Source organism: Ambystoma mexicanum, chromosome 3q (genome assembly GCF_040938575.1).
Source record: "Ambystoma mexicanum isolate Mex_15411 chromosome 3q, UKY_AmexF1_1, whole genome shotgun sequence".
In the NCBI taxonomy this organism is placed as follows: Eukaryota; Metazoa; Chordata; class Amphibia; order Caudata; family Ambystomatidae; genus Ambystoma; species Ambystoma mexicanum.
In genome coordinates, this window is record NC_090926.1 from 595,256,927 (window position 1) to 595,271,874 (window position 14,948).

The 14,948-nt window shown below is 46.0% G+C and overlaps 1 protein-coding gene across 1 annotated transcript in view; it reads right to left on the minus strand.

Moving 5' to 3' along the window:
• DDX47 (DEAD-box helicase 47) overlaps window positions 1–14,948 on the minus strand; it is a 413,891-nt gene that overhangs the window by 87,931 nt on the left and 311,012 nt on the right. The window lies entirely within an intron of this gene.

A 14,948-nucleotide genomic window follows, 5' to 3' on the forward strand; every position in this document is an offset into this window, starting at 1 on the left:
AGCTTTGAATCACAATATAAAGGGGTGAATTCAGAGCTCAGTTGACTGTTGTTGGTGGTGTTCCTGATGTATGTCGTCTCCGGTTTTGCTGAGATGAATAAAAGATTACTTTGAAATTCAGCGCAAGATTCTGCCTGTTTTTCTGATTTGTGTCCAGAATGCTTTCCCTGATCCAGAGGTGCCAGAGGCCCAGAGAGGGCATTGGGCCCGTCTCTACACTAGCACCGATGCGGATCGCTGGACAGTGGTTGGATGTTCCGTGCTTCCTCGGTCCTGCACTCTGGTGAGGGGACAATGGATCGGGAGGTCCTGCTTCTGGAGTGTCCTTCGGAGGCTCCTGGAGCGCTTAGACGGATTCATTGCCTGGCAGACTTGCACTCTATTCTGGTCACTCGACCCCTTGCATTGGGCTTCCTAAGCAACTGAGAGGCACAGCAAGTCGGGGATGATGCCCAGTGGAGTTTGTCTCGGGGTTAGTTGGTCCCACTAACACAAGGGGAGAAGTCGTTCCTGAGGAGCTCCTCTGTCGAGGTGAAAAAGGAGTTTCAGCACACCAGCAGGGCTTCAACGGGTAATTCAAAGGTCCCGAAGGATGCAGCAATCTTTGTTCACGGTTTCGTCATCAGATGTTCCTCCAAGTGGTCGACTATTCCTCTAATCCCAAAAACCTTGTCTTTTAAGCATGTTTCACTCATTCATGCACAGCCTAGGCCATCAATCACGCAGCAGGGTGGCTGTCCTAGAAGGCCAGCCAGCCAGCCAGCCAGAACTGGTTGCTGTTAGGACAGATTTCCTGAAGTCCAACTAAGGACTTAGTAAAACCATTCAACTGAGGCAGTACAAGACTCCACTCTTAGCATAAGTCTGTACCACCCGAGTTCATGGTAGAGTAGACCGAGCAGCCAGGCTCATCTTAGGAGGGAGAGAGATCTGTAGAATCAGTACAAATGAAATTGTAATAAAAATGGTCCAAAGAAACACTGAAACACTATGCATTGAAAAAATAAAGGATTTATTTAAATACAAGTAGGCTCAGATAAATCTATGGGTGAATAAGTACTAGCACATATGAAATCACAATTATAAAAACACTATACATGAAGGTACACAGATCAAAGTATAAATATTATTTGGAACAACAGTAGTTCTAGTGAAGTCAAAACCTTTTCATACACATTCAGTATAGGTCACACCTATTCTCAGGGAGTAAAAACCAATGGTTACTTTCCCAATTACATTCAGTAATGCAAGGGCAGTAGACCCTTCCAGTTGTACAGTGACTCAGTACAAATCACAGTCAACTGAACAATATACTTTTGTGAATACTTATTCCAGGTACAGTAAAAACCTATAACAACTTGTGTCATAACACACAGTTATACTAGGTGAGTAAAACCCAAGGATGTAACATTCAATTACAGGTGCTTTTGAGATCAGTGAAACAGAGATTGAGATAAGCAGTATCTCTGGTAACTTATTTTTGGGATTGCACACAGCTAACTCAAGGTAAGTAAAACCCATATGCTTTTTTAATCTCACAAGGAGTCCAGGTTAGATCTTTCCCAACTATACAAGGGACTGATGTAGGACGTTATAAGGGACAGTTGGAACCACAGATTTGTTAGATAGCACAGGGAAAGTAAATCCTACTGTTACACTTGACTGAATGACTCAGTTATTTTAGGTAGGCAACAACCTAATATAGACTTATTCTGGACAGGCTAATAGCAAGTCAGGGGATGCAAGACCTGGTGATGCCAACAGTTGGAGAACACTCATATAATTACCCTGCAGGAATAATCTGGTGAAACCAACACATTACTTTTGGGAAGAGGCACAACCTAATCACAGGAGAGTAATATACCTTCACATCTACTTTCTATTAGAATGGCAAAACAGTTTCTAAGGAAAGAAAAGATGGTAACCATACTTTGAAGAATAGTGCATCACTCACCCAAGTAACTTTTGTAACTGTTCCCTCTTAGAGTTTTAGTTACCAACCAACCCTTTTACAAGTAAGTCACTTTTAAACACTTCTTTCCTTTTCTAGGCAAAAGTCCCAATCCCTTAAAAGTCTTTCCTTCATACTTGGAGCATGATGGTTCTCAGTGGCACAAGGGGGGGCGGGATCACTAGGATCTAGTGTCCAACAGGCTGTGTCACGATAGGTTCTTAAGTAGCGAAAGTCAGTTCCTTAGGAAGACTGGGCAAACATGTGAGTACTTTACTTAAGAGTTAGAAGAGGGTCCAGGGGCTTCACAGAAGACACCCTAGCATGATTCTAGCAGTGGGACTGGGTGTACTGGATGAAAGGCCTCCCCATCACAGAAAACACCCCAATAGCTACACAGAAATCCTAACGGACTTAAGGTAAGTACATACCCAAGCCAACACAGTAGCTCAGCATTGAAGATTTTTCAGCAGGACAACTTCAGGATCTGCAGCCAAATACCGGGTCAGTGGATTCCTTGTCATGGTGACTGAAAACAAGACCTCAGAAGAGACTTTGCAGCAGGGATTGATGGAGAAGGCTCTAGACATGGTTTTCCTCGCGGCTGAATGCGGTTCTGCTGATTTGCACAGAAGACAGAAAATCATGGTTGAATTCTTATTGTTACAAAGGTCCAGCACTCTGTTGAGGTGACTTTTCAGATTCGATTTGTGTCTCTGGAGATCCACCAGGATGCCCACGAACCTTCAGCAAAATTCGGAAGACCGTGCACCGCACAGTGGCTCAAGGTCCCAGGGTTCTGGGATATTGCAGCAACGCATGGTCGCAGCAACACGTGGGATGGCTCAAAATGCAGGTCTTCTTGAGTCTAGTGCATCTCACCAGACGCTGGGTCAGGGTCATCGTTTTCGGAGTCCCCAGGTCGAATGGAAGGAAGGGCTACAGCAGGCTCAGGTTCCACAGCAGGCTCTCCGGTCGCTGGAAATCATCTCAGCTGCTTTTCCTTCATTATCCTCTTCGGTTTCAGTTCCAGTGGTCGACTTTTCTTTAGCTTCCAGGTTTGCAGTATTTAACAGGAATTACAACACAACTTCTGCATTCTCTCCCTGCATTTTCCAAGAAGGGGCGGTCTGGTTGCCCAATCAGGACAGCCAGCCCCCCACTGGGATTTGTCCCCATTCAGGCAAGGAAGAGACAAAGGGCTGTGGAGTTTTGGATCTCGCTTCCTGCCCTCACAGACAGACTGGAGCCTGCGTGGAGAGTACAGGGAACTCCCGTCTTAGATAATAATCACACAAGAATTTCCCGTCCTGGATGTCAGGAGAAGGAACAAGAAACGACAAGAAACACTTAAATGGTGAAAAAAGAAGACAGGAGCCATTTTGGTAAAATGAGCACCCTTAGGTGCCTTTACTGGAGCTGTGAACACAGCCCGCGGTAAAGATGCACCAAATTAATACAAGGTATCACTGCCACGAGCCATTGAAGGTAAGCTTGTCCCTGTAACAGAATTGTTACAGTTTTAATGTGAAAGGGGATACATTGCATCTCCCCAGCATTCCACATAAGGTGGGGTGTGCTGGTTTCACCTAACAAAATGTAAAAGGGATCCAAAGATCCTTTCTACCCTTGGGAACTGCAGTTCTCTCAAGGATAGCCAGAGAAACTTTTAAAAGGGGAGCCCCTAGGGCACCCCAGCAACAACCGGCACTCATTGCCAAAAAGCTGTTAAAGCGGATAACTTTAAAAAAGACACTATGAGAGTAAAAAAAAAAAATGACACCCATAAAAAGAGTAAAAGATTCTGTGGGTGTTGAAAAAGGTTTCAGTTCTGTGAAAATCATACCCAACAGTTGTATTCAGGCATTCCTAAAGACAAAGGACAGGGGAGTTTCAGGACCCTCCCTCACATCCTGTCCTTCCAGACACACTGGAGCCAGAGGCGGGTTTCAGGGCTGAAGCCTGCCAAAGGCAAGACAAACCAAGGGCTCAAACCTGGCTCAACGCACAGAGTAAAACCCAAGAAAGACCCCAAAAAGAGAAAATGGTTAACAAAGAAGTCAGTGGGCATTTTGAAAAAAAAAAGTCACCCATTGGTGCTATACTGCAGCTGAGGATTCAGCCTTTGGTAGAAAAGCACAATTGTAGGAAAAGGTAAACTACTGCCGGGTAAACTATCCTAACAATAGGAAACTATAACTCCAACCAAACACTATGTAGTGACAAAAAGGTCACCCATGTTAGATAAGAATCTACCGACCGAAAGGTCACCCATGTTGGGTAAGAATCTACCTGACTTCATCAAAACAATACAACTGAGACAGTATAAGACTCCATTCTTCGTATAAGGCTGTACCACCAGAGTATATAGTAACGTAGACAGAGCAGCCAGGCTGATTTTAGGAGGGAGAGAGGGCTGTAGGAAAGTACATAGAACCTGTAGTATACCAAGGATTCAATAGAAGAACAAGATACTTCTTACCTGGTAACGTTCTTTCGATGGGATGTTTCTCCTATGTATTCCTTATCTTGATGGATCATTTCCAGCTTGCTGGCCTCGGAATTTTTTTTCAGTAGAGGGCGCTGCGCGTCGATGTCCCTCGACAGCCTCCGTATCGGCGCCGACGTCATCATGCGTATAAATAGACTCGCGCAGCGTCCGTTGCTCAGTTCCGTTTTGACGTTAACAGTTGTTTTACATGAATTGGTTAGTGACCCAGAAGGAGCGTAAGCTGTAACCACAAGGGAAGTTTTACTGAGGGGATGGATGGGAGGGGCGATAAGGAATAAGTCGGAGGAACATCCCATCGAAAGAACGTTACCAGGTAAGAAGTAACTTGTTCTTCAAAGGGATTGTGTCCTCCGACATCTTGATAGAATCCCATAGCAATGGTGTGTAACTGGAGGTGGGAGTAAAATTGCCATGTTTTCTTTTCAAGAGTGCACAGAGTGCAACACAGCTTTGCCAAATCTAGTCTCTTGGCTAGAGGAGGAATCCAGGTTGTAAAATCTTGTGAAGGTATGTGCGGACGACCATGTGGCAGCTGCTCATATGTCTCGAATCGGTACCCCTCTTTGGAGGGCCGAAGAGGCTGCGATACCCCTGGTTGAATGAGCCCTAGGATTTTGAGGAGGCTCTTTCCCTGCCAGTTTGTAACATTCCAGAATGGCCAAAATAATCCATCTGGAAATGGTCTGTTTTGTTATCGGTAATCCCAATTTGTGCCCCGAGTAACCTATGAACAGTTGGTCTGCTTGCCTAATCCTAGCAAGTCTGCTGATGTAAAAGCTCAAAGCCCGCCTTGGGTCCAGCCTATGCAGCCTTTCTTCCTCTTTCCCTGTATGGGGAGGGGGATAAAATGAAGGCAAGGTAATCTTCTGAGTGATGTGGAATTCAGAAACCACCTTTGGGAGAAAATTAGGCTTCACTTGTAGGACAACTTTATCTTTATGAAAAATTGCATGAGGGGGTTTACAAGATAGAGCCTGTAATTCGCTCGCCCTCCTAGCAGATGTCAATGCCACTAATAAGACAGTTTTAAGGGTGAGAAACCTTAGTGAACAAGAGTAGAGTGGTTCAAAAGAAGTACCCATCAGGAAATTTAAGACTAAAGTTAAGTGGGACTTTGGAATGGTCTTGGAGGATAGACATTGGTTAATCCCTTCAGAAATTGTATTACTAAGGGTAACTTGAAATACGATGGTTCCACTGCAGTGCGCTTGAAGATCGATAGCGCTGTGAGATAGCCCTTGATAGTGCCAACCTGAAGGCCCGAATTTGCCAAATAGAGTAGAAAAGATAACACCGTTGGTGTACCACATGAAAAGGGGTTGAAATTCTTTTCTCTACACCAGCTGCAAAATTTGTTCCAACGGCAGCGGTAAAAAGTCTTTGTTGCTGGCCTTCTTGCTGAAAGCAACACCTTCATGACGTCATCTGGGAGGTCCCAATCCTTGTATCTCAACCTTTCAGATACCCAGCGGGAAGGTTGAGGGTTCTGATGTCTGGATGGAGAAATTGACCTCCCTGCTGCGAGAGAAGATTCTCCTTGAGTGGAAGACGAATTGGAGGGCAGATGGACATGTCCAGAAGGTCCAGGTACCACGTTCTCCTGGCCAAGTCCGGGGCAATTAGGATCATGGCTTTCCGGAACCTTCTCAACCTCCTGATCATTTGAGGAATGACAGGGACTGGAGGAAACATGTACAGAAGTGGAAACTCCCATTCCACTACGAACGCGTCTTCTAGAGCTCCTCTTGGGGGAAATTCCCTTGAACAAAACTGATCGCACTTCCTGTTGATGCTGGTGGCGAACAGATCCTCTTGAGGGGTTCCCCAAAGGGTGAAGATCTGTTGAAGGACTTCCTGAGCTAGTTCCCACTCGTGGGAGACTGTACTCTGCCTGCTCAGAGCGTCCGCTGTCAAATTTTTCTCTCCGGCTAAGTGAACTGCCGATAGAGATTCCTTCTTGGATTGTCCAAAACCAGAGCTGCATCGCCTCCCTGCACAGAGGCAGTGATCCTACGCCTCCTCTTTTGTTGAGGTAGTGCATGGCCACTGTGTTGTCCGTCATCATCAGGACATTTTTTCCCTGTACAGATGGCAGAAAAGCCTTCAGCGCTAGTCTGATTGCTCTCAGCTCTAACAGGTTGATATGTAGTCTGGACTCCGATGGAGACCAACGACCGCTGATGGTCAAGTCGTTTGTATGGGCTCCCCACCCCGTGAGTGAGGCATCTGTGACTACTGTTCTCTCCGGCCATGGTTGCCAAAACAGTTCTCCTTTCAAGATGTTCTCCTGGCAGGCCCACCACTGAAGGTCTCGAGCCACCTTGTCCGGAACCTGAAGGAGGTCTGTCATTCTCCCTGAGAATTGCGACCACTGAGTTCTCAGTGCCCACTGAAGAGATCTCATTCTCAGGCGAGCCTCTGGCACAAGGAAGATACAGGATGCCATGAGGCCTAGCAACCTCAAAAAGTCGAAGGAAGGGAGACGTTGGGCATTTTGAAACTTGGTGACCATCTGCAGAATATCTTGAGCCCTCACCTCTGGTGGCGAGGCTTTTCCCAGGGAAGTGTCCAGGACCGCTCCAATGAACTGGAGTCTCTGTGATGGTATCATCTGTGACTTCTTTAAATTGAGGGAGAAGCCCAGTTTGTGAAGGAAGTGGCAGACATAATCTAGCTGGATCTGAGCTTGTTCCGGAGATACAGCTCTGATCAACCAATCGTCCAGGTAGGGGTAGACGCGAATCCCTACCGTCCTTAGACTTGCAGCCATTACCGACATTAGCTTGGTGAGGGACCCTCGGGGCGGAGGTCAGCCGAAATGGCAGAACTCGAAATTGATAATGAGAGCCGCCAATTGCGAGCCTCAGGTATTTCCTGTGTTTGAGATGGATTGGCACATGGAAATAAGCATCCTGAAGGTCCAGAGATACCAGCCAGTCCTGGACCTGGAGGGCCTGAAGGATCTGAGAGAGAGTTTCCATCTTGAACTTGTCTTTCCTGAGGAACTTGTTCAATTCTCGTAAGTCCAAGATAGGTCTCAGTCCTCCATCCTTCTTCGATATTAGGAAGTAGGGGGGGGGGGGGAGGAGAGTACCAGCCCTTGTTCCTCTCCGCTACAGGTACCGGTTCTATGGCACCTTTCGCCAGCAGGTCTACAATTTCCTGCAAGAGGAGCGGATCTGGAACTTTCCGAGAGCTGTTCCCTGGTGGATGACTCAGGAATGCGTAGAAAAGGCAGGCAGTAACCTTGGGCAACTGTCTCCAATGCCCAAGCATCTGACGTAATAACCTGCCATTCTGTCAGATGTTGAGTTAGCCTGCCCCCTACTGGTGTCTTGTGAGGAGAGTCCTCAGAGTGATTTAGAGGCAGCTGATGCAGGTGCCGAGGGTAAAGAGGTACCTTCTGCTGCTGCGGCTTTTGTATTTTTACCCCGTCCACCTCAGGTGAATCTTTTTTGACCTCTTTGAACAGACTGTCCTCTGCCTTTTCCGAATGCGGAATAAAAGCGAAAGGACTCATCTCTCCAAGAGGTTCCTGAGGGGCGATATGGCGTTTGGCGGATTGCAGCACCCAGGGATTTTGCTGCTGCTTTGGATGTCTAACTTTTATAGGCTGTCATCCGCCTTCTTACCAAACAAAGAAGAGCTGTCAAAGGGCATATTTAAAAGTCTGGCTTGTACATTTGGAGCAAACCCAGACTTTCGTAGCCACGCAAATCTGCGGGTTGCAGTACTTGCCGCCATGGCCCTACTGCTGCTGTCAGCAGAATCAATGCCAGTTGGAAGGGCTTCGCACATTGCGTCTTTACCATCCTTAATGATGTTTAGAAACGCTTTGCTTTCTTCTCCCTCTGGGAGGCAGTCAGCCGCTGATGAAGCACACTCCCAAAGTTTATGGCTGAACCTTGCGAGCGTACAAGTAGCGTTAATAGATTTCAATGCCAAGCTACATGCAGAAAAAACTTTCTTAGCCATATAGTCATATCTTTTGTCATCCCTGTCCTGTGGAACAGTAGGGTATGCCGATCTACTGCCTGATGCAGTTGCTGCTTGGACAACCAGACTCTCTGGAGTTGGATGTTTAGACAAAAATTCCAGGTCAGTATTAGATACCCTATATTTGGCTGATAACTTTTTGTTAACCGCCGGGATAACCTCAGGAGTTTCCCAGTTAGCCAATATTTTTCTTTGTATTGTAGCGTGAAATGGAACCACAGGATCCTCCTGTGGGCCTTTGACTAAGATGTCTGTAAGGTCATCCTGTTGGAATTCAGGTGAAGGTGTAGACCAACCCATGAATTCTATAATTCTTGCTATTAAAATTCTGTAAGGGGTCTCAGCATGTTCCCTTGGGTCTGGTTTGGCAAATTCTATTTCTGGGGAAGTATCTAACCCACTTGCCTCATGTAAGGATTCTCCAAAGTCCTTCAACCTATTTTCCTCAGAGGTAAATTCCTCTGGTTCTGGTGTTGCAGACCTCTGCACCCTAAAGGGTCTTTCTTGATCTGAATCCTCCCCTTCCTCATAGATTGAAGACAAAGGTCTGAAATTTCAGACCTTGGAAATGGCTTAAATCCCATTTCCAGAGCAGAAGGGGCTAAATTTGTCGTAATCGGTTGGGAAAACGTCGATGCGGGCGTTAAAGGCTTCGAAAACACCAAAAAAGGCGTCGAGAAGATTGGAAGTGGCCTCAAAGAACTCGAGAGGATCGGGATCCTACTTGAGGTGGTCGATGACCTCAAAGTCATGTTAGGGGCTCTGGGTATGACCACTGGCTGTGAGGTAGTGACGGCCGTGGGTTTGCTCTTTTTCGGCGTCGACGTCTGTGTCGAAGACGGCGTCGATTCGATTGACATATGCATCGATGAGCCCTTCGATAATGGCGTCAATGACGCAGATTTATGCGTCGAAGGGACCTTCGACGATGGCGTCGATGGCACAGTACCTTTGCTCGAGGGTTCGTGACGCTCGAGTAGTTTCTTTCGCCAGGTGCAACGACTCGCGGCATTTAGATTTTTCGGGTCTTTCACCCAGGGTATCACCCTCAGCTGTCTTCGAGGGGGTCGAGGCCGCTTTCTCGAAGACGCTAAGCATCCTTTTACGGAATTCGTCCCACTCAGCCTGAGAGCTATGTTTTGTGGGGCAGGTGACTCTTTCCGAAGAAACAGAAGAAGACAACGAGGAGGAAGGAGATCTTCAACGTCTCTTACTTGAATGCTTGGATCTCGAATAGTGGTGGAAACTGCTTCGTGACCTAGACTGAGAATGTTTCCTGTGTCGGCTCTGCCAAGGAAACTTTCGAAGGAGTTTAACTGTCTTACCTCTCTCAAGCATCCCCTTACGCTCCTTCAAGGCTTGCGCCGTCATGGACATGCAGTCCTCTCACTCCAAACATTGGTGCTCCGATCCCAGGCACCACAAACAGATCCTGTGAGGATCTGTCAACGACATTTTCTTTACACAGTCTCGACATTTTTTGAAGCCGGACCGTGGAGTCGTCGGTTCGGATGAGGAAGCCATCGAGTAAGAGTTGGTTTATTCTCGAGGAATAATGAAGAATATATTCTCTGACTAATGAACTGAGCAACGCAATTCCGAGGCCCACGAAGCGTGGAAAAACGGAACTGAGCAACGGACGCTGCGTGCGTCTATTTATACGCATGATGACGTCAGCGCCAGTACTGAGGCTGTCGAGGGACATCGGCTTGAGGGACATCGACGCACAGCGCCCTCTACTGAAAAAAAAATTGCGAGGCCAGCGAGCTGGAGATCTATCAAGATAAGGAATACGTCGGAGGACACAATCCCTTCGAAATACTTACAGCAAGAAGTATTATAAAACAAAGGTTTATTCTAAATACAAGTAAGGCAAGTTAAGGCTTGGGGCAAGTACTGGTCAGAGTCAAACACATTTTTGCTTTAAAGTACACAGACCAATGAATCGACCTTGTTCAGAAAATTAACAGTAGTTCTAGGTAAGTCAGACCTTATCAAAACACATTTAGAATAGGACACCTATTCATGGGGAGTAAAACCATAAGTTACTTTCAGTAATACAAGGGTAGTAGACCCTAGCAGTTGTGCAGTGACACTCCGTTAAGGAATCACTTAGTAAAGCAACCTGCAAGTATACTTTTATGAATAGTGGAACACTCATTCAAGGAACAGTAGAAAACTATAACTACTTTTATGACAACACATGTTTATACTAGTTGAGTAAGACCTTTTGGTGTAATATTCAATTACAGTTGCTTTTAAAATTAGTGGAATACAGACCAAGGAAAGCAATAACGCTTTACACTAATTTAGGGTTGCACCAGCAAGACCTGGGTCAGCTACACCTACAGAACAATTTTTTAAGAAGGGCATACAGCTATTCTAGGCAGGTAAAACCTAATGTTGTAATATACTATTACAGTTGTTTTTCAGGTCAGTGGAACACAGACTAAGGTAAGGAAAAACGTTCCAACTTATTTTAGGATGGCCCAAGGCAGACCAAGGTAAGTAAAACTGATATACTTTTTGAAAAAAGAGCTACCAGCAACTTAAAGGTAGGTGTAAACCCAAGACTGTTTTAGAATCTGTATAAAACTGACCAGGGAAAGCAAAACCCAATTGGTGAACGTACAGACTAATATTCTGAAAGAAATAGTTAAGTGAAGCCAACAAACTTACTTTTGGGAAGAGGCACAACCAATTCACAGGTGAGTAAAACAACCTTACATATGCCTTTCAGAATGGTAGAACACATTCAAGATAAGTAAGAACTTATGTAACTGCTCACTCTCAGAGTTACAGCTACAAACTAACTAATTTACAAGTACACTTTTAAACACTTGTTATACTTTTCAAGTCAGAATCCTTTTCGTATCCACCCCTTCCTACGGCATGAGTTCAATCAGAGGCAGAAGAGGGGCCCTAGCGGTCTAGGAGCCAGCTGTAGGCAGGGTGCAATAGGGTTGAGTTGCAGGGAAAATCAGAGTTCCTGAGGAAGTCTCTTCAAACAAGTAAGCTTAATACTTTAGAGAGGTTGAAAGGGTCCAGGTACTTCTGAGAAGACACCCTACAAGGATTCCAGCAGTGGGCCCGGGTGAACTGGACGAGTGGTCTCCCAATAACAGAAATCACCCCAAAGCTACACAAGAATCACAAAGGCTTAAGGTAAGTAAATACCCCAGTCAGCACAGTACCTTAGCATGGAAGAAGAGTTTGCAGCAAGAAGACTTCAGGATCTGCAGCCAAAAACCTAGTCAAATTCCTTTGTCATGAAGACTGAAGACAGAGAATGGCTTTTGCAGCAGGGATCAATGGGGAAGGCTCTAGGCAAGTTTCTTCATGGCAGATATCACTCTGCGGTTTTGGTGCCTTTTCAGGAGCCAGAAGAAGACTTGCGTCGTTAATCTGGCCCAGCACTCTGGTGAGGGGACTTGAAGGCCTGGAATCAGGTCTCCGGAGAGCCAGGAGGAGGCCACCAAAGTTTCAGCTCGATTCGGAAGACCATGCTCTGCACGATGGCTTGATATCCCAGGGTATTGGGGTACTGCAGCCCTGCAAGGTCGCAGCATGACATGGGATGGCACAAATTTCAGTTCTTCTAGAGTCTAGTGGATCTCACCAGGCTCTTTGTCGTTTTCGGAGTCCCCAGGTCGCTTGGAAGGAAGGGTAACAGCAGGCTCCATTTACACAGCAGTCTCTCTGGTCGCTGGAAATCGTCTCAGCTGTGTTTTCTTCATCTTCCTCTTCGGATTTGGTTCCAGTGGTCGACAAACTTCAGCTTCCAGAACCAGACCTTTATGCAGGAACTCAGCCAATCAAACAGACTTGCAGCATTCAAACTTGGGGTGTTGGCAGTCCTTGCAGGACAGCCAGCCGCCAAGTTTGAACTGGATTCTCGCAGGCAGGCCGGAAGACAAAGAGGTGTGAAGTGTTTGACTCCTCCTTCGCTTCCTTCCTTCACAGACACTCTGGAGCCTGGACAGGCTTGACCAAGGTCTCCCGCCGACGATACAATTGACACAAAGGAATTTTCCACCCTGGGGGGCAGGGGAAAGACCAAGAAGGCACAAGAAGCGCGAAAATGGCAAAAAACACGGCCAGGGCCATTTTGGTAAAATGGGCACGCTTGGGCGCCTTTACCGCAGCTGTGAAAACAGCCTGCAGTAAAGGTGCAATGAATTAGGAAAAAGGTTCACTGCCAACAGCCATTTAAGGTAAGCTTGTCCCTGTAACAGAATTGTTCGAGTGCTAGTGAGAAAGGTGATACATTGCATCTCCCCAGCACTCCGCATAAGGTGTGGTGTGCTGGTTTTCACTTAACAAAATGTAGTAGGGATAGAACTATCCTTTCTACCCTTGGAGAGCTGTAGTTCTCACAAGGTAAGCCAGAGAAAGTAAAGGGGGAGCCCAAAGGGCAACCCTGTAACAATACCAAAAGTTGTCAAAGAGGATACAATTAAAAGGACACTATGGAGAGTCTTAAAAATCACACCCTTAAAAAGAGTAAAAGATTCTGTGAGTGTGGAAAAAGGTTCCTACTCACTCAGGTATACGGAAAAATATTCCACCAGTAAAGCAAAAAGTTCAGGGGTTCTCACAAGTGAGGAAGATTTAGCCCTAAAGTGAAAATCTTACCCAACGGCTATAACTTTTGGGCTTAGGCTGGGTTGCCCTGTTAATTTCTCTTTCATGTACGTGGGTTCACTCCTGTCCCAAGTAGTAAAGAGGGATTTTCATCCCCTTTACAAGTGAGCCAGCACACCTCATCTTAAGTGGAGTGCTGGGGGGGATACAATGTATCCACTTTCTTACTTACCTGCTAACATTTGTTACAATTGCAAGTGTACTTGGCTGGTGGCAGTGGTTTTACCTTTATGACTCCATTTTACTCGCAGGCTGTTGAATTCAGCCCCGGTAACGTGCCTCCAGGCAATGTTGGGCAAGAATTGATGTAACCCTGTGTGAGACTACACAACCCTTGTCCTCTTGGTATTAGTTAACCCACCTATTGGTATAGGCCTGTACTACACAAGTTGGTAGTGCGACATTTACCCCTCTTGAGATACACCAGGCTTATCTCAAGAAGGGTAAATGTGAGATGTAGAGCTGTAGCAATGAAATCCACAAATACAAGTAGCCAAAACACTCAAGGTTTATGTTATAAATAATTGATTTAATAGTCGTTTTTAAATTATCATTCTTTAAAAAGGGCAATATATGTAGCAATCAAATACACTTTAAAATACTTTTCCAGAACCAACACAAAGCTAGTAGATACTTTTCAGAGATACTTCTTACACACTTCCTACACCCGTAGGTGACTTCACTAACTAGGACAGTAAAGGCATTTATTCACTTGTACACTTTGTAGGTTTTGCAGAAAGGAAAGGTTAAAGGGAGGAAAAAGGTTAAAACAGGTTCTCGGAGCATGTGAGCAATTTAAATCTTCCAATGAAGTCTAGAAAAGAAACGCTCCCAGCAATATTAGTTTAAAACCAATGCATCATCTATGAGGGACAGTAAGAATCAAAGTCAAATGGAATACAAGAGTCTGCAGGGAGCCAGGACAACCAAAGACAACTGGAGCAAAGTCTGATAGTAAAAGCTAGCACAAAGTTAGAGAGTTTTTTTTTTAATCACATTTTTTTTAATTGTTATTTAAAGAAATGAACACACATTACAAACATCTCTTCATTACGGGGGAGGGGAGGGGAGTGGGACATTACTCAAATCAACATGTCCAGGGAGGGGGAGAGAGACAAACAAAACCCCCAAAAAACCTTCTAAGAACTCAGCACCAGGGACCCCAGTCCAACGGAAAAAAACAATGTAGTCTTACAGATCAGGCTCTGTGGCAACGCTTCTGGTAGTTAGTCGGCCTCCTACCACCGATTCCATATCTTGTTCGCCTTTTATGGGCAGCCTCTCGCCTTGTACACCCGGTGTTCCGTTGCAGCGCAAATGTCCACATCTGTGACCCATTTATCGTAGCTAGGAGTTCGTTCGGAGCCCCACAGTTGCGCAATGTTCCGCCTAAGTATCGCTGTTGCAGTCGACCAGAGCAATTTCTCATAGCGGGAGAGGTTAGTTTCACCGGAGATCCCTAGAAGCAGTTGTTTCGGGCACCTTTGTATCGTCTTACCTATGACGCCGGACGGTTTATCGCAGCATCTCCGCCAGAGCTGCTGAATGTTGCTGCATTCCCATATGATGTGGAAGAAGGTGCCCTCCTCCCGCTTGCAGCGAAGGCAACGCGCGTCCGACGACCTGCCCCAGCGGAAGAGGGCCACTCTCGGATAGTAGGTGCAGTGGAGGATTTTCAATTGGACTAGTCTGAGTCTTGAGGAGTGCAGTGGAGGATTTTCAATTGGACTAGTCTGAGTCTTGAGGAGATGGCTACCTCGCGTGGGTACATCAGGGCCTCCAACCAATCTTCTGGTTGAAGCGGTCCAACATCTCGTTCCCATTTGGTTTTCAGGCTGGTTAGTT